General features: G+C 39.7%; 1 protein-coding gene across 4 annotated transcripts in view; it reads left to right on the top strand.

Annotated features, from left to right (window-relative positions):
- Nucleotides 1–12807, top strand: part of ATG5 (autophagy related 5) — an 85747-nt gene that overhangs the window by 59301 nt on the left and 13639 nt on the right. The window lies entirely within an intron of this gene.

Here is a 12807-nt window from a genome sequence, read left to right on the forward strand (position 1 = left end):
CTTTATATAATTTCGTGCAATAGCATTTGTTGTTCAGCACTTATTCAGAAAAATAAGCATTTCTGGATGTTGTTTTAGCTACAAAGATTACAACTATTGCAACTCTGATATACTTTTTAGGTGGGATAAATGTAAATGTTATGTACGCTGCAGGTTAAGATTAAAATTATTTAATGTGATAGGCTTTTCATCTTGTTCTTGCTGTTGTCTTACTAGTACCTGTAAATGGGTAACTTTTTTCAATCAATGAATTGCAATTTGTTTTGAGAAATGCCTGATATTCTAGAGAAAATCCTGGCACATAATTTACTGATGTAGTATCAGCACCTTTTGACAGTAAAGCACTAAATTTGAAATCAGTGTGAAAACCTGTAAGATGGTGTTGTACACAGAAGTTGTGTAATTCCAAAATCAAACAGTTGTCATGGATTTCCTTAAGTATGGCGATCTTAGAAATCGACTGAAATCTCAAAGTATTTTTCTTACCCCTGTTCAATACTTGTTAACACATGGAAACAATTTCCAAAAATAACAGAAGATAAGAAAAATATGGAATGTTGGTAGCCATCTGTCCACTTTTCCTAAAGCTACTATAAATTTTAGAGCATAATTTTAGGTAATGCTTTCAACTTACTGTCCAAAAGAGATAAAGCACGATACAAGTAGATACTTGAATGTTAGCGCAAGCAAGTTAAACCATCTTTAAGTACTTAACTGTTAGGATCCTACAGACACTAGTGAAAAGGTACAAAGTGAATTTAAAAAAAAAAGGGAGTAAGAAGGATGATGCATTTTGACTTGGAAGGCAGTCAAGAGCACAAATTAAATGAAAGAAACTCAAAAAGCATTTATACAAAAGTTGTTCCAGGATATAATGGATGATCATTTCTATCTGGATTTGCTAAAGCTGCAGATGGGGAATGTGCTAGGTACTGCCTTTATTAAAAGTGTGAATGTAGTGTAATTGTACCTGAGTACCGGTAACTTGATGCTTCCCGTTAGTAGGCCTTCTTTTCAGATGCTGAGGAATTCACTAAGGAATAACCTTTAATAGCAGAATAGAAATGTGCTCTGCTAATTGCTTGCTTTGTTTTTGTTAAAGGCTAAAAAAAACCCCACCCTATACTGTTTACTTAATAGGGGCAAAAAAATGGTGATTACTTGGAAGAAAAGAGACTAAAATAGGTACTATCCTTACACTTAGGAGAAGCAATTTGAAATTTGGCAGAAGGGTTTCCTTGTTTTGGAAGGTACCTGTCTGTTCCTGTATAAGTCTGCTTAAATTTGGCCTAGTTTTGATTCGTAGGATTCTACTGAGCAATTTGTAACCTTAGAGAATAATAAATTTGATTCCTCACATGGGTGTGAGCTATCTAGGATTCAGTGGAATTTCTCCTTTAATGCAGCTTTGTATTGTTGCGTTGTTCAATTATTCCTCTTATATTCTGAGTGTTCTCCTCCTCTTCTGGTAGATAACAGAAGGAAAGCTGTCTGAGCTAAATGCAGAAAATAGTGTGAACTCCTGAGGAGATATAGGGGTAGACTGATACCTAGAGCCAGTGGAGGAGGGGGCAGACTGACTGAACAAGTAATTTGGAAGAAAATGACAGATCTGAGAGTCATTAAATGTGGTGGGGAGAGTGACTATAAACAACATGGCAGGATGAAAGAAACTGGGGCAGAAGCCAAAAACTGCAATAATAACTGTGAACACCTGGACAGAGTACGTGGGATAGAAGATGATAAAAGGATGAGGGAGAAAAAGAAGCATATTGCATGTGGATCATACACCGAGATTGTGCAAGGCATTCACGAAAGAATTGGAGTAGAAGTCCTGCTGGCGATGTTATTTGGGTGGTCTGGAGACCTGTTTGGAGAAGCAAATTGAATCAAAAGTTGAAAAGAAGGGCAGTTTTCACTGCCAGAACGAGAAGATGCAGATGGATAGGTGGTCAGGTGGAGCTGGAGATAGTCAAATACGGGACTGGGGAAAAGTTGTTCAGCGTTCACTGGACAAGTAGACTGCACCCCAGACAGGAATACAAAGTAGAAAGTTAAACATGCCAACATGGAAAGAAAAGAAGACCGAGGAGATAAATCGGGAAGAAGCAGAACTAGGGCAAAATGGAAGGATGATAGAGAAAGGATCAGACTTTGGAAGTCCATCTGAAAAGATGGATGCCATGACAGCAGTGTTTCTTACTGCTGAGGAACATGCCCAGGTGCATTGAGATGTGAAGGGTAGCACTGGTTGCGGCACTGCTTCAGTTCATCATATTCTGTTTACTGATGACTCAGCCAATAAGCGAACTTTGATTATTCCCTTGCTTGGCGTAATCCACTCATCTCATTCACTATTCCGATATGATGTGCACCGCATGAAGTGTTCATGCTCTAATGCCCACCAACTCGCCAGACTGCATAGTGCTGCTTTGGACTTTTGCCTATAGAAATGTTAGCAGCCATAAAGACATTCTTCTCCCTTTTCCAGCAAGTGGACTAGGCTCCTGAGACTGTAGAACCTCAGCGCATCTGTGCTGCTGAAATCTCCATGAAACCCGCTCAGTCAACTCATTTTCTCTCTGATGCTGGTTCGGTGAGAGTTTAACAAGCTCCCTCAGTCAATAGATGCTGCATCAGTTCAAAATGCAGAGGAGATTATAGAGCTGCATGTTTCTGTCCCTTTTATGGGCACATGAGAATTTAATTTGCAAGCATCTTTTTGCAGCCTGGGACACTGTGTATAAGTGGTTTTCTTCTAAAGTAGTTGTGTCCATTTGAAGTTGAATACTTGAAATTTAGGAGTTGTCGGAGTTGTAAACTGTACAATCTTAATTTCCATACACATGCGCCACTGATCATTATACAGCCTATAATCACTCTTCACCTCTCATCTCCCTTTGTTTTCTGTGAGATTTCTGTCTTCCTGTACAGGCTGGGTGTATTTTAGTGTCATGGCTGCGTAGTGAAAAATCATGGTCCTGATTGCTGAAATGATGGATGGGGAATGAATGTACTTCAGGAAGTATTATAATTTAGGCAGCTAAATACTGCCTTTGGGAATTGAATTCAGTTCTTTCTCCCCTAGGTTGTTTGTTCCTATGTGATACTAGGCAAGCTGAGCGTTACAAAACCACCCATTTTATAGAGAGGAACAGCAGAAAAATCCAGTGATCAGCGTGAGTGTTCTGCTGAACAGCTTGCTTGCTTTTACTTGGAATCAGCGAGAGCTCTGGGGCTTTGAGTGTGCAAACACCAGGCACTCTCTGAAGTCAAGTTCTAGGCCTCTAATTACTCTTCTTCTTTCCCACCCTCCAAAAAATGGATACTTCTGGCCATAATATCTCTTTTACTTTGGTATGTGATCTGTAAAATGATGATAATAGTCTCTTTTCACAGGAAAATCCTGATGAAACAGTCTCTGAAGGAAAAACAGCTTGTGGTCAAGATTGTTTGAATTTCATGATATCAAAAATTGTCCTGTTTGGACCTTTTTTTGGTACCTTCTAATTTTTGTTCTTTAAAACTTTTATGTTTTGTCTTAATCTACAGTTTATATTTATTCTGGTCAAGGCATTAAAATAATGTTGTAACAAAATAGAATACATTATGAAAGGTATTATTCAGTGCGGTGTGGACAGAGTTGGACAGAGAGGAACCTGATGAAGTTCAACAAGGGCAAGTGCAGGGTCCTACACCTGGGGAGGAGCAACCCCATGCATCAGTACAGGCTTGGGGCGGACCTGCTGGAGAGCAGCTGTGTGGAGAGGGACCTGGGTGTGCTGGTGGACAACAAGTTAACCATGAGCCAGCAGTGTGCCCTGGCTGCCAAGAAGGCCAGTGGCATCCTGGGGTGCATCAAGAAGAGTGTGGCCAGCAGGTCGAGGGAGGTTCTCCTTCCCCTCTACACTGTCCTAGTGAGGCCCCATCTGGAGTACTGTGTCCAGTTCTGGGCTCCCCAGTTCAAGAAAGATGAAGAGCTACTGGAGAGAGTCCAGCGGAGGGCTGTGAGGATGATGAGGGGACTGGAGCATCTCTCCTACGAGGAGAAGCTGAGGGAGCTGGGCTTGTTCAGCCTGAAGAAGAGAAGGCTGCGAGGGGACCTTATAAATATCTGAAGAGTGAGTGTGAAGAGGATGGGACTAGACTCTTTTCAGTGGTGCCCAGGGACAGGACAAGGGGCAGTGGGCACAAACTGAAGCACAGGAAGTTCCATCTGAACATGGGGAAGAACTTCTTCCCTCTAAGGGTGACGGAGCCCTGGAACAGGTTGCCCAGAGGGATTGTGATTTCTCCTTCTCTGGAGATATTCAAAACCTGCCTGGACAAGGTCCTGTGCAGCCTGCTGTAGGCGACCCGGCTTCAGCAGGGGGGTTGGACCAGATGATCCACAGAGGTCCCTTCCAAGCCCTACGATTCTATAAGAAAATGATGGCAAACTCTTTTCCAGATCTGAATTTATTATTCAGTGTTACCAAAGTTTAGATCTACTTACTTTTTTCTGAACAAAGGAAAAAAAAAAAGTAACATGCCATCAAAAATATGCTTAAAGACGTAATAGATATGGACGAAGCAAGTTGTTTTCAACCCTTTTCACTCTTGTTTTCAAAAAGTAATTCAGATATTTTTCCAAGACTGTTTTTAACCCCGCTCTTTAGTGAATTAATGCATTGGTGACATTAGCTGCATCTTTTTTTCAGTGCAGCTCAATCAGTATGAGCTTCTCTTTCTTTTTGTTTCTCTCCATCTGTTGAACTTTTGTTTTCCTCTATGGTTTTCTCTTTTCCAATGACTTTTCATTCAACTGGAAGCTTCATGGTAATTGTGGTGATTGCTTGTCTGTGGTGACATCCGTAAGTGAGCTTTGTGCCGTGGGAACACAGAGAATATATGATTTTCAGACGCGACATTTGTAGCCATATATGTGAGCTGTTCCTGCTGCCACATATTTAGGGACCACCACAAGAAGAGGGAGGGAAGGGTTTCAGGAACCACCCACAGTGTCTATATGCCTTTGCTTTAGGAAACATGGATATAATTAAGTCTCTCTTTTAACTGTGCTGAGAAAATATTTCAATGAAAAAATGTATTTATGTATATGTGGATTGAATATATATGTTGATTACCAACTGTTGAAAACACAATGTAAAGAACGTTGTCAGAAGTAGAACAGGTTGAATAGTGACATTAAAACACTGATAGGGAAAACAGTTTTGTAAGATAGTGTGTCAATATTACTTTGGACTGTTCCAGACTGTGGGTAACTGTTTAGATACTGCATTTTATTTAAATTAGCTTACGAAACTACTTATTCAAAGGTTTTATTGTTTAAGTGCTCCTAAAAAATAAAAATTTGAGCAGTTATTATCCCAACCAATAGTTCCCCATCTCTCCTCAAACTGGTACTTTTTAATTATGTATATGTTATCCTGCTTAATGAATGCTGCACAGCGCACCTTTCTGGATTACTAAATAGTTTAGTCTCCTTAAACTGTTTGTCAGAGGAAAAGTGATGGATAAAAGTTAAAGGCTTTTTGTTATGGGCATTGTTAGACGCAAGGAAAGAGTGGCTTCTAGTTAGAGTGTATCCTTTAACTCTTCAGACTGCAAGGAGCATTATCTTGGTTTTTTTTTTTGTCCTTAATCACCACAATGGAGTTGTCACAGAGATTATAGCAGTCTGGAACCCATTTGTCAAAATGCCTATCAAGCAATTTATACATTACTAGTAATAATCAGAAAGTGTGAAGAAAAGCAGTACTTCGAATTAGAAGAAGCACTAAAAAGCCAGGGTAGTTCTTAAAACTTTTGGGAATTACATTGTCTTGACTGTGAAGGATACTGTTCTTCTAGAGCAAGGAGAATGGCTGCCTGTATTAGTGGCAAACATCTATGAGAATAATACAATGTTGAGAGAGCCTTCAGAGAAGATGTTGGTTTTTCACCTTACATTACTCCTACTGCAGTACTGTACAGTACTTTCTTCCAGAAGAGTAGGTTAGAACTGATCTAATATAACCCTCTCTAATTTTCTGGCTAAATGAGTATTTAGACAGCAAATGTGTTAGATCAGGTATTTCCTCATTAGCCGAGTAATTTTTCTTTTTGATTTGTGCCTACTTAGCTGCTTCACAGGCAGCAGTTGTGGTTATGTGGCAACAGAAATAGTAAGACCAAGTCATCACAGAAAGTGCATCACCTTACATTTAATACTGATGCATTTAACTTGTTTCAGTTATTTTTTCTTCTGATCTTCCTGTGCTGACATGAAGTATGGGAAGCAGTGAAGTCCTGCTTGTGATGTTTAATAAATATTAAGAGAAATATTCTCAAACACAAACTAATCTAGTAATCACTTCCTCTGTATTGCAGCCTACTGTAATCTCTCTTTAAGATGTTATTATTTGGTTTTTAGTTATTACAATAATAAATGGTAATTTATCAGTTACACAGCAGTTCATAAATGAAAGACACCTCAGTCTGAAATTTTACTATGGGTAAACCTATGCTGTGTATTAGTACATTTTTTTGTTTGTTTACTATATTTCCATAGTTGTTGCTTACTTAAATTTGTCTAAAGGCTGCATACAATTGAAACTGAACTTGGGAGTTCTGTAGTTGCATGAACAATACTTAGCTTGCTACTCATGGACTATTATTCCTGACCTCGTAGAGTTATTGGGAATCCTTACCAGATGTGCAATTTCATTTCAGTTTTCAATCTTTTAAAGTAAAACTTGGTTTTGGTTTTACGTTCAGACTGAGGCAAGCAGGTCATTTAGGTTTTGGGCAATGTTTAATTATTTCTGATCCTGATCCCAGCACCATGGAAGAGTGGCACTTATTTTTCATTTCTTTTTTCAACTTGTGTTGACCCACCTTATTTTTCCGTGTCCATGGCTCTGCAGCTGTTTCCTTTCATTTTCCTGCATCATGTTCCTTCAGTACCTCTATTCTAGTCATACGTAAGTCTTGCTGTCCTTTATGTTACTCTTAATATCTACTTTTGCTTCATTTAAAAGCAGCTCTTGTACTTCTTTGACTAAGTCCCCTGTAATTTGTGTAACTGTTTTTTGTAGTTTTTCAAACCTTAGCTGATATCCTGATAGAAATAGCTCTAGATCTTCAGGGAATTAGTTATTCATTGTCACTTCTGCTTTAGTTTTTTCTTCTTGCTTTCCATCCTTTTGTCCTGTGGTGTTTCATTGTCTATACTTCTACTTCAGTTTCCTTGAGTCTACCAATAATTTTTTGTACCATTGGATATGAAAATCTAAAATATTTAGATACCTAGGGACCATGTCTCTCAACATTCTTCCGTTTCCCAATTTAGATCTTGTGGTTTTCAGATGTCCTCCAAGAAGACTAATGTACTGGTTACTCAGGGAAGTCTGGAATAGAATTGTCCAGTGTCCCCCTTTTCGTTCACCTGAAACTGTACAAAGATCCTTTCCAGCCACCAGTCCGAAGTCCTGGTTTTACTTCTCATAGACTGTACCTCATGTAGTTTTGAATCTGAGCTTATGACAGATGTCTCTTTTTATTTTAATAAAACCCATTCATGAGGACTCCAGGGTTAGAATCAGAGTATTCTGATTATTCATGCTACAGCTTGTAAACTCATTGTCTGGTCTTTTTTCCTGTGCTTGTGGATGCCACTTGCATGGACAAAAGTTGATCCTTTAATTGGATAGTTCTGGTAAAGTGGAATTGTCAGCAGTAGTTCCAGTTCTAGAAAATGAGGCAGTATTTTAAATAACTTGAGGGTTATTACTATTTGTGGGAAGATGTAGTGTGTTATGGAGGAACAAGCTAAGATGAAGCTTGATACTGGCTGTGGTTTCTTAGACAGCATAGTTATCATTTATGTGCAGGTAAGGAAAAGAAGATGTTCAAGACCATATTGTTGCCTGCAAGTATAGCATAAGGTCACATAGCTAAGATGGTAGAACACATTATTTATAGGTCTTCTTCCCCAAACTGCTGAATAATAAAATTAATAATCTGTGCCTGGAGGAGATAGCACCGTGGCTATTTTTCCCTACTGTCTAATAACCTCTGTCTTACTGAGATTAGGTAGATTAGGCTACCTGTTTACAGCAATAAAGTTGTTTATGACGGATAAATAAAACTGTTATTTATCTGTTGCTTCTAAAGAGGTCATGCTGTACTTCCCCACGGTTTTATGCATCTGATAATAGGTGTTTCTGGTGCCAATTAAAGGACCTTTTTTTCCAGAGGTAGTGGTATCAGTCCTGAACTTCTGAGTTTATCAAATTTGATAAAAGCCATGTGAATAATTCACAGCAATTAAAAAATTGTTTAGTAGACATTTATGAGGTTCCTGTAAAAGAACATCCTAATATTGTAAACAGTTCGTTTAGAAATAGTGACTCATCTTATTAGAAGGGGATGAGCACAGTATGATCTTACATAACTGCAGAGCAACAACTGCAAGAGGAAACAGTGCTGAGTTCAACAGAATGCTTTGAAGAGGTAAAGGGTTAAAATGATGGAAAACAGGGTTGTTCTGGGGGAGGGAAAGACTTCTTTCCTCTTCCACACCAGAAATTTAAAACTTTGTGCATAATGCAAATATAAAAATTACATAATGCAGAAGGAAACAGTTTTCTTCCACTGCGATCATGTCTAAACAATTCTGGATACAATTTTCATTTGCCAGTGTTGTTGAAGTCTTCGTAAAACTTGTTTTGATTTTGCTCTCATGCTTCCTTGAAGACTCAAGTGGTAAACATTTGGACATAATGACGCAAACAGTAGGCTATCAATCAATCCCAGTTTTCACAGCATTGTTGTTCATTCAGAAAAGCTGTGTGAACTGACCTCTTTCTCCAGCAGTGTCATTAGTTCTTTCAGAAATAAAATAAGGATCAAAAAGACTTCCAGGATTTTTCTCTTAAGACTTGCTGTACTGAATGATTTTGTAAAATTAGGGATCAACTGTTTTCAATTAACTCTCATCTTTTTTTAATGTATGTTGTATGAGAGACTGCATATTAATTGTTTTTGTTCTCCCTCATCTTTCTAAGCGTTGACTTCCTGTAAGTTAGTTCAACAGAAAATTTAATTTATATTAGATTTGCTGTGTAGGCTCCTAATTTTGATGCAAGTGACAAATAGTGCAGTACAAGAAGGTAAATGTATGCAGTGTGAATCTCTGGATTGACAAGAAGTACAGCTGAGCTTGCTCTGAGGTCAAAATTAGCTGGACCTGGGGTTTAGCGTGGGAGCTGCTCAGCACTATCCCAGTCCTTGCTGCCCTGGTGGTGAGCAAGTTTAGGAAGCTTTTGGTCCCCATATCTAGCTAGTAAGTCTGACTGCTTCTGCTCTCTGCAGGCTGGTCTCTGCTTTACAGTGCTGTGGAGAAGTACAGTGCGGAAATACTTTTCCGGGCCACCTAAATTTAGAAATATAACTAGCCCTGGTCATTTTTAGGCAGTTTATTAGCCATACTTCTGTCTCACATGGATATGACATTATTGTGAAGGGTTAGAGGTCTTGTAGTGTGCAGGCATACTAAAAGATGATTAAAGGCGTTCTAGTCCGCTGTCTCCTCTACTGTGAGAATCATCTTGCAGGTCAGAAATAAACTTCAGACCACTACTTAAGCTATTCCGCCCTCCTTGTGTCCTTGACTCAGTGGTACTCACCTTGTTAGAGGAGGACACCATGTATGTACGTCTCCTTTCTGGTGTGAGTCATTATTTGTGCCTGTTATCTTTTCCAGACCAGGCCATCTGCTTGAAGTATCCTTCTGCATCTGCCTTTCATCTGTCTGACTTCCAACTTTTGATTTTTTGTAAAATTTTTTTTTACACCCCCACACACCTTCCTACACCAGTTGCCTTTTTTTTTTTTAAGTTGAAAGATTTTTTTTTTCTGTGTTAAAACTGTATGCCTTTTGATTTTGTAGTTCTTTTTGATCAAAAGGAGTGGGAGTCCAGAGGTTGGCTTGAGATTATAGAATTAATAATCATGACTACAGAATTAATTAATATAGAATTAATTTGACTACATAGAAAGGTGCAGATAATCTGAGTTAATAGTGTGACAGCTGTGCTGTGTATATGGCTTCTTGTTAGCCATCTTTATTTCTAAACAAGCTCTTTGCATAATGGGAGAGGGCTTCTGTGTACACAGAATGTTCTGGCTTGCTTACTCTCAAAAGAAAAAAACTTGGTGGGGATCTGGGGTTGGACGTGTTCTTTCTGTATAGAATTTCTCAGGAAACAGCATAACTTGGCTTGAAGGATTACTCCAGCTTTACCTCAATTGATTATGCAAGGATTATCCGTTTGGTAGCTTGTGAGCCCTCTGCCCCTTTCCTAGTGGCAAATGGGATGAAATTCAAGAAGTACAGATGTCAGACTCTGCTCCTAGGACAGCGTAATGCTAGGGACCAGTATAAATTGGGAGAGCAGTGGTTGGAGAGTAGCCCTGCAGAAAGGAGTCTGGGGGTGCTGGTCGACAGCAGGCTCAACGTGAGCCAGCAGTGTGGCCCAGCAGCCCAGAGGGCAAGCCCCATCCTGGGGTTCATCAATCACAGCATACCCATCTGGTCGAGCGAGGTGATGATCCCGCTGTATTCAGTGTTGGTGTGGCCTCACCTTGACTACTGCATGCAGTTCTAGGCCCCACAATTTAAGAAGTATGTTAAGATACTCAAATACACCAGAGGAGGGTGACAAAGCTGGTGACAGGGCTGGAAGGAATGTTCCATGAGGAGCAGCTAAGGACTTTGGGCTTGTCTAGTTTGGAGAAAAGGAGGCTGAGGGTTGACCTCGTTGTTCTCTGCAGCTTCGTGAGAAGGCGATGTGGAAAGGGAGGTGCTGGTCTCAAAGCTGCATCAGGGGAGGTTTAGACTGGATATTAGGAAGCATTTCTTCACCAAGAAGGTGGTCAAACACTGGAGCAGGCTTCCTAGAGAGGTGGTTGATGCCACAAGCCTGTCAGTGTTTTAGAGGCATTTGGACAATGCACTTAAAAACATGCTGTAACTTTTGGTCAGCCCTGAAGTGCTCAGGCAGTTGGACTAGATGATCGTTGTAAGTCCCTTCCAACTGAAATATTCTAGTCTAGTCCTTCCTCTTCCATCCAGCAACTTTCCTAATATTATGAGAGTAATGTGCTTTTTCTTTGTGACTTAGAAGTGGTTTCTGGGTGTGCACATGCACACACATTCAGAAGGGTAGAATGTAGGAAGAGGTACAACAAATATGGAAGTAATCCTGTTTCTCAGCCAAGTGTTTGGAAATTTGTTCGGCTTCAGCTAAATTTGTTCTATTGGCCACCCAGTAAGTTTTATTAGTATCAGACTCCAGACTATTCTCCTTAAATTTGTTAGAAGGCAAATGACTTTATTCAGGCATAACGAAGTTTTTAAACCCTATTATTAGCGGTAGTAGTACGAAATGGAGAAAGTAAAATCCTCCACAGAGCAAAATAACTTTTTCAATATCTATATTATCCTGTTTGGAAATCACAAGCCAGCACTTCTAAAATTCTCTGCAGAAGAGAGGTGGAATTTTTCATCCTGCTTCATGGCCTGCAGTAGAGCTGCGCTTCCTGGGAGCATGAGCATCCTACCCCCAAATCCCTGATGGAATGCTATGGATCTGAACATCCAGGCAGTCAAGAAAAGATTGTGGAAAGTTACTAGAATTGGGCAAGTTTTGTCAGTAGTCTGCCATCCATATGCATTTTAGGAAAACTGTTGGAATCAAAGTATTTTGACAAAATGTTTTGATTGTGGTAAATTTGCAGTTTTAAAGGGAATATTTTTTGTGTTTTAGGAGGAGACCTCAGGTCCTTTATGCACTGTACGGACATTGCAGTGTGTTCCCACAGAATTTATCACTTAGACAAAAGATGAGTGAAGAGAGACAAAAAGAAAGGAGAAATTAGAGGCACAGAGGGGTGATGTGGCTTGCACCTGGTCACACTGAGGTCAGTAACAGAGTTAAGAATTGGATTTTTTTGAATCCTGATCTAAATCAGTCTGTCTTACCACAAGAAGATCACAGAGGTCACTCAGTATGATTGAGTCATCAAAAACTTTGCAGAAAAAAAGCAAACCTTTCTTCTAGTTTCTTGTATATTCTTGCTCACAGAAACAAGTGTGTCAGCAACAGCTGAAGTACACAAAGTATAAAGACTTAGAGAATTTTTTTTTGTTAGTTTCATAGAAAATGTGAGAATGCCCAAAAGTTCTTTTTTTCAGTAGGGGTCATCAGCCTGTTAACGTTCATATGCTGTATAATCACTGCTGGTTTTAGTGCTGTAACTGGTGCAAGTGTAATTGGAGACTTGAGTGGGTCTACTAGGGCTTTCAGGAGACAGCACTAGACCTCTGTGAAGACTTGCAACGTGGAGTTCTCAACCAGGACACTGCAGTGCACAACTGGATTTAGACGTGGTTGTGTCAGTGTATTTATAGTAGTAAACAAAAGAGGACTAGAACACGTGTTGTTTGTGCTGTATGACTGTTAGCAGTTCTCTGGCATAATTTTGTCTAGGCCGATTAATACTTTCCCAGAAAACTTGAGCAGTGTTCATGGATTAACAGTCTGGGGACTATTCTCAGTAAGCAGTATGGAGGAGGAGATAATTTAGCTGAATAGGGATAAGCTGTTCTCTGGCACTTGCCCTGACGTCCAGAGAGTGGGTTCTGTCCATTTTATGAGCTACATCTATACCTTGAAATTAGGTATATATACTGTATCTTGGGGGGGGGGGGGGGGGGCTGAGTAAAATCATTCCTGTCTTGCTTCTCTCTTGCAGTCTTGT

This window comes from Opisthocomus hoazin, chromosome 2, assembly GCF_030867145.1.
Source record: "Opisthocomus hoazin isolate bOpiHoa1 chromosome 2, bOpiHoa1.hap1, whole genome shotgun sequence".
Classification (NCBI taxonomy): domain Eukaryota; kingdom Metazoa; phylum Chordata; class Aves; order Opisthocomiformes; family Opisthocomidae; genus Opisthocomus; species Opisthocomus hoazin.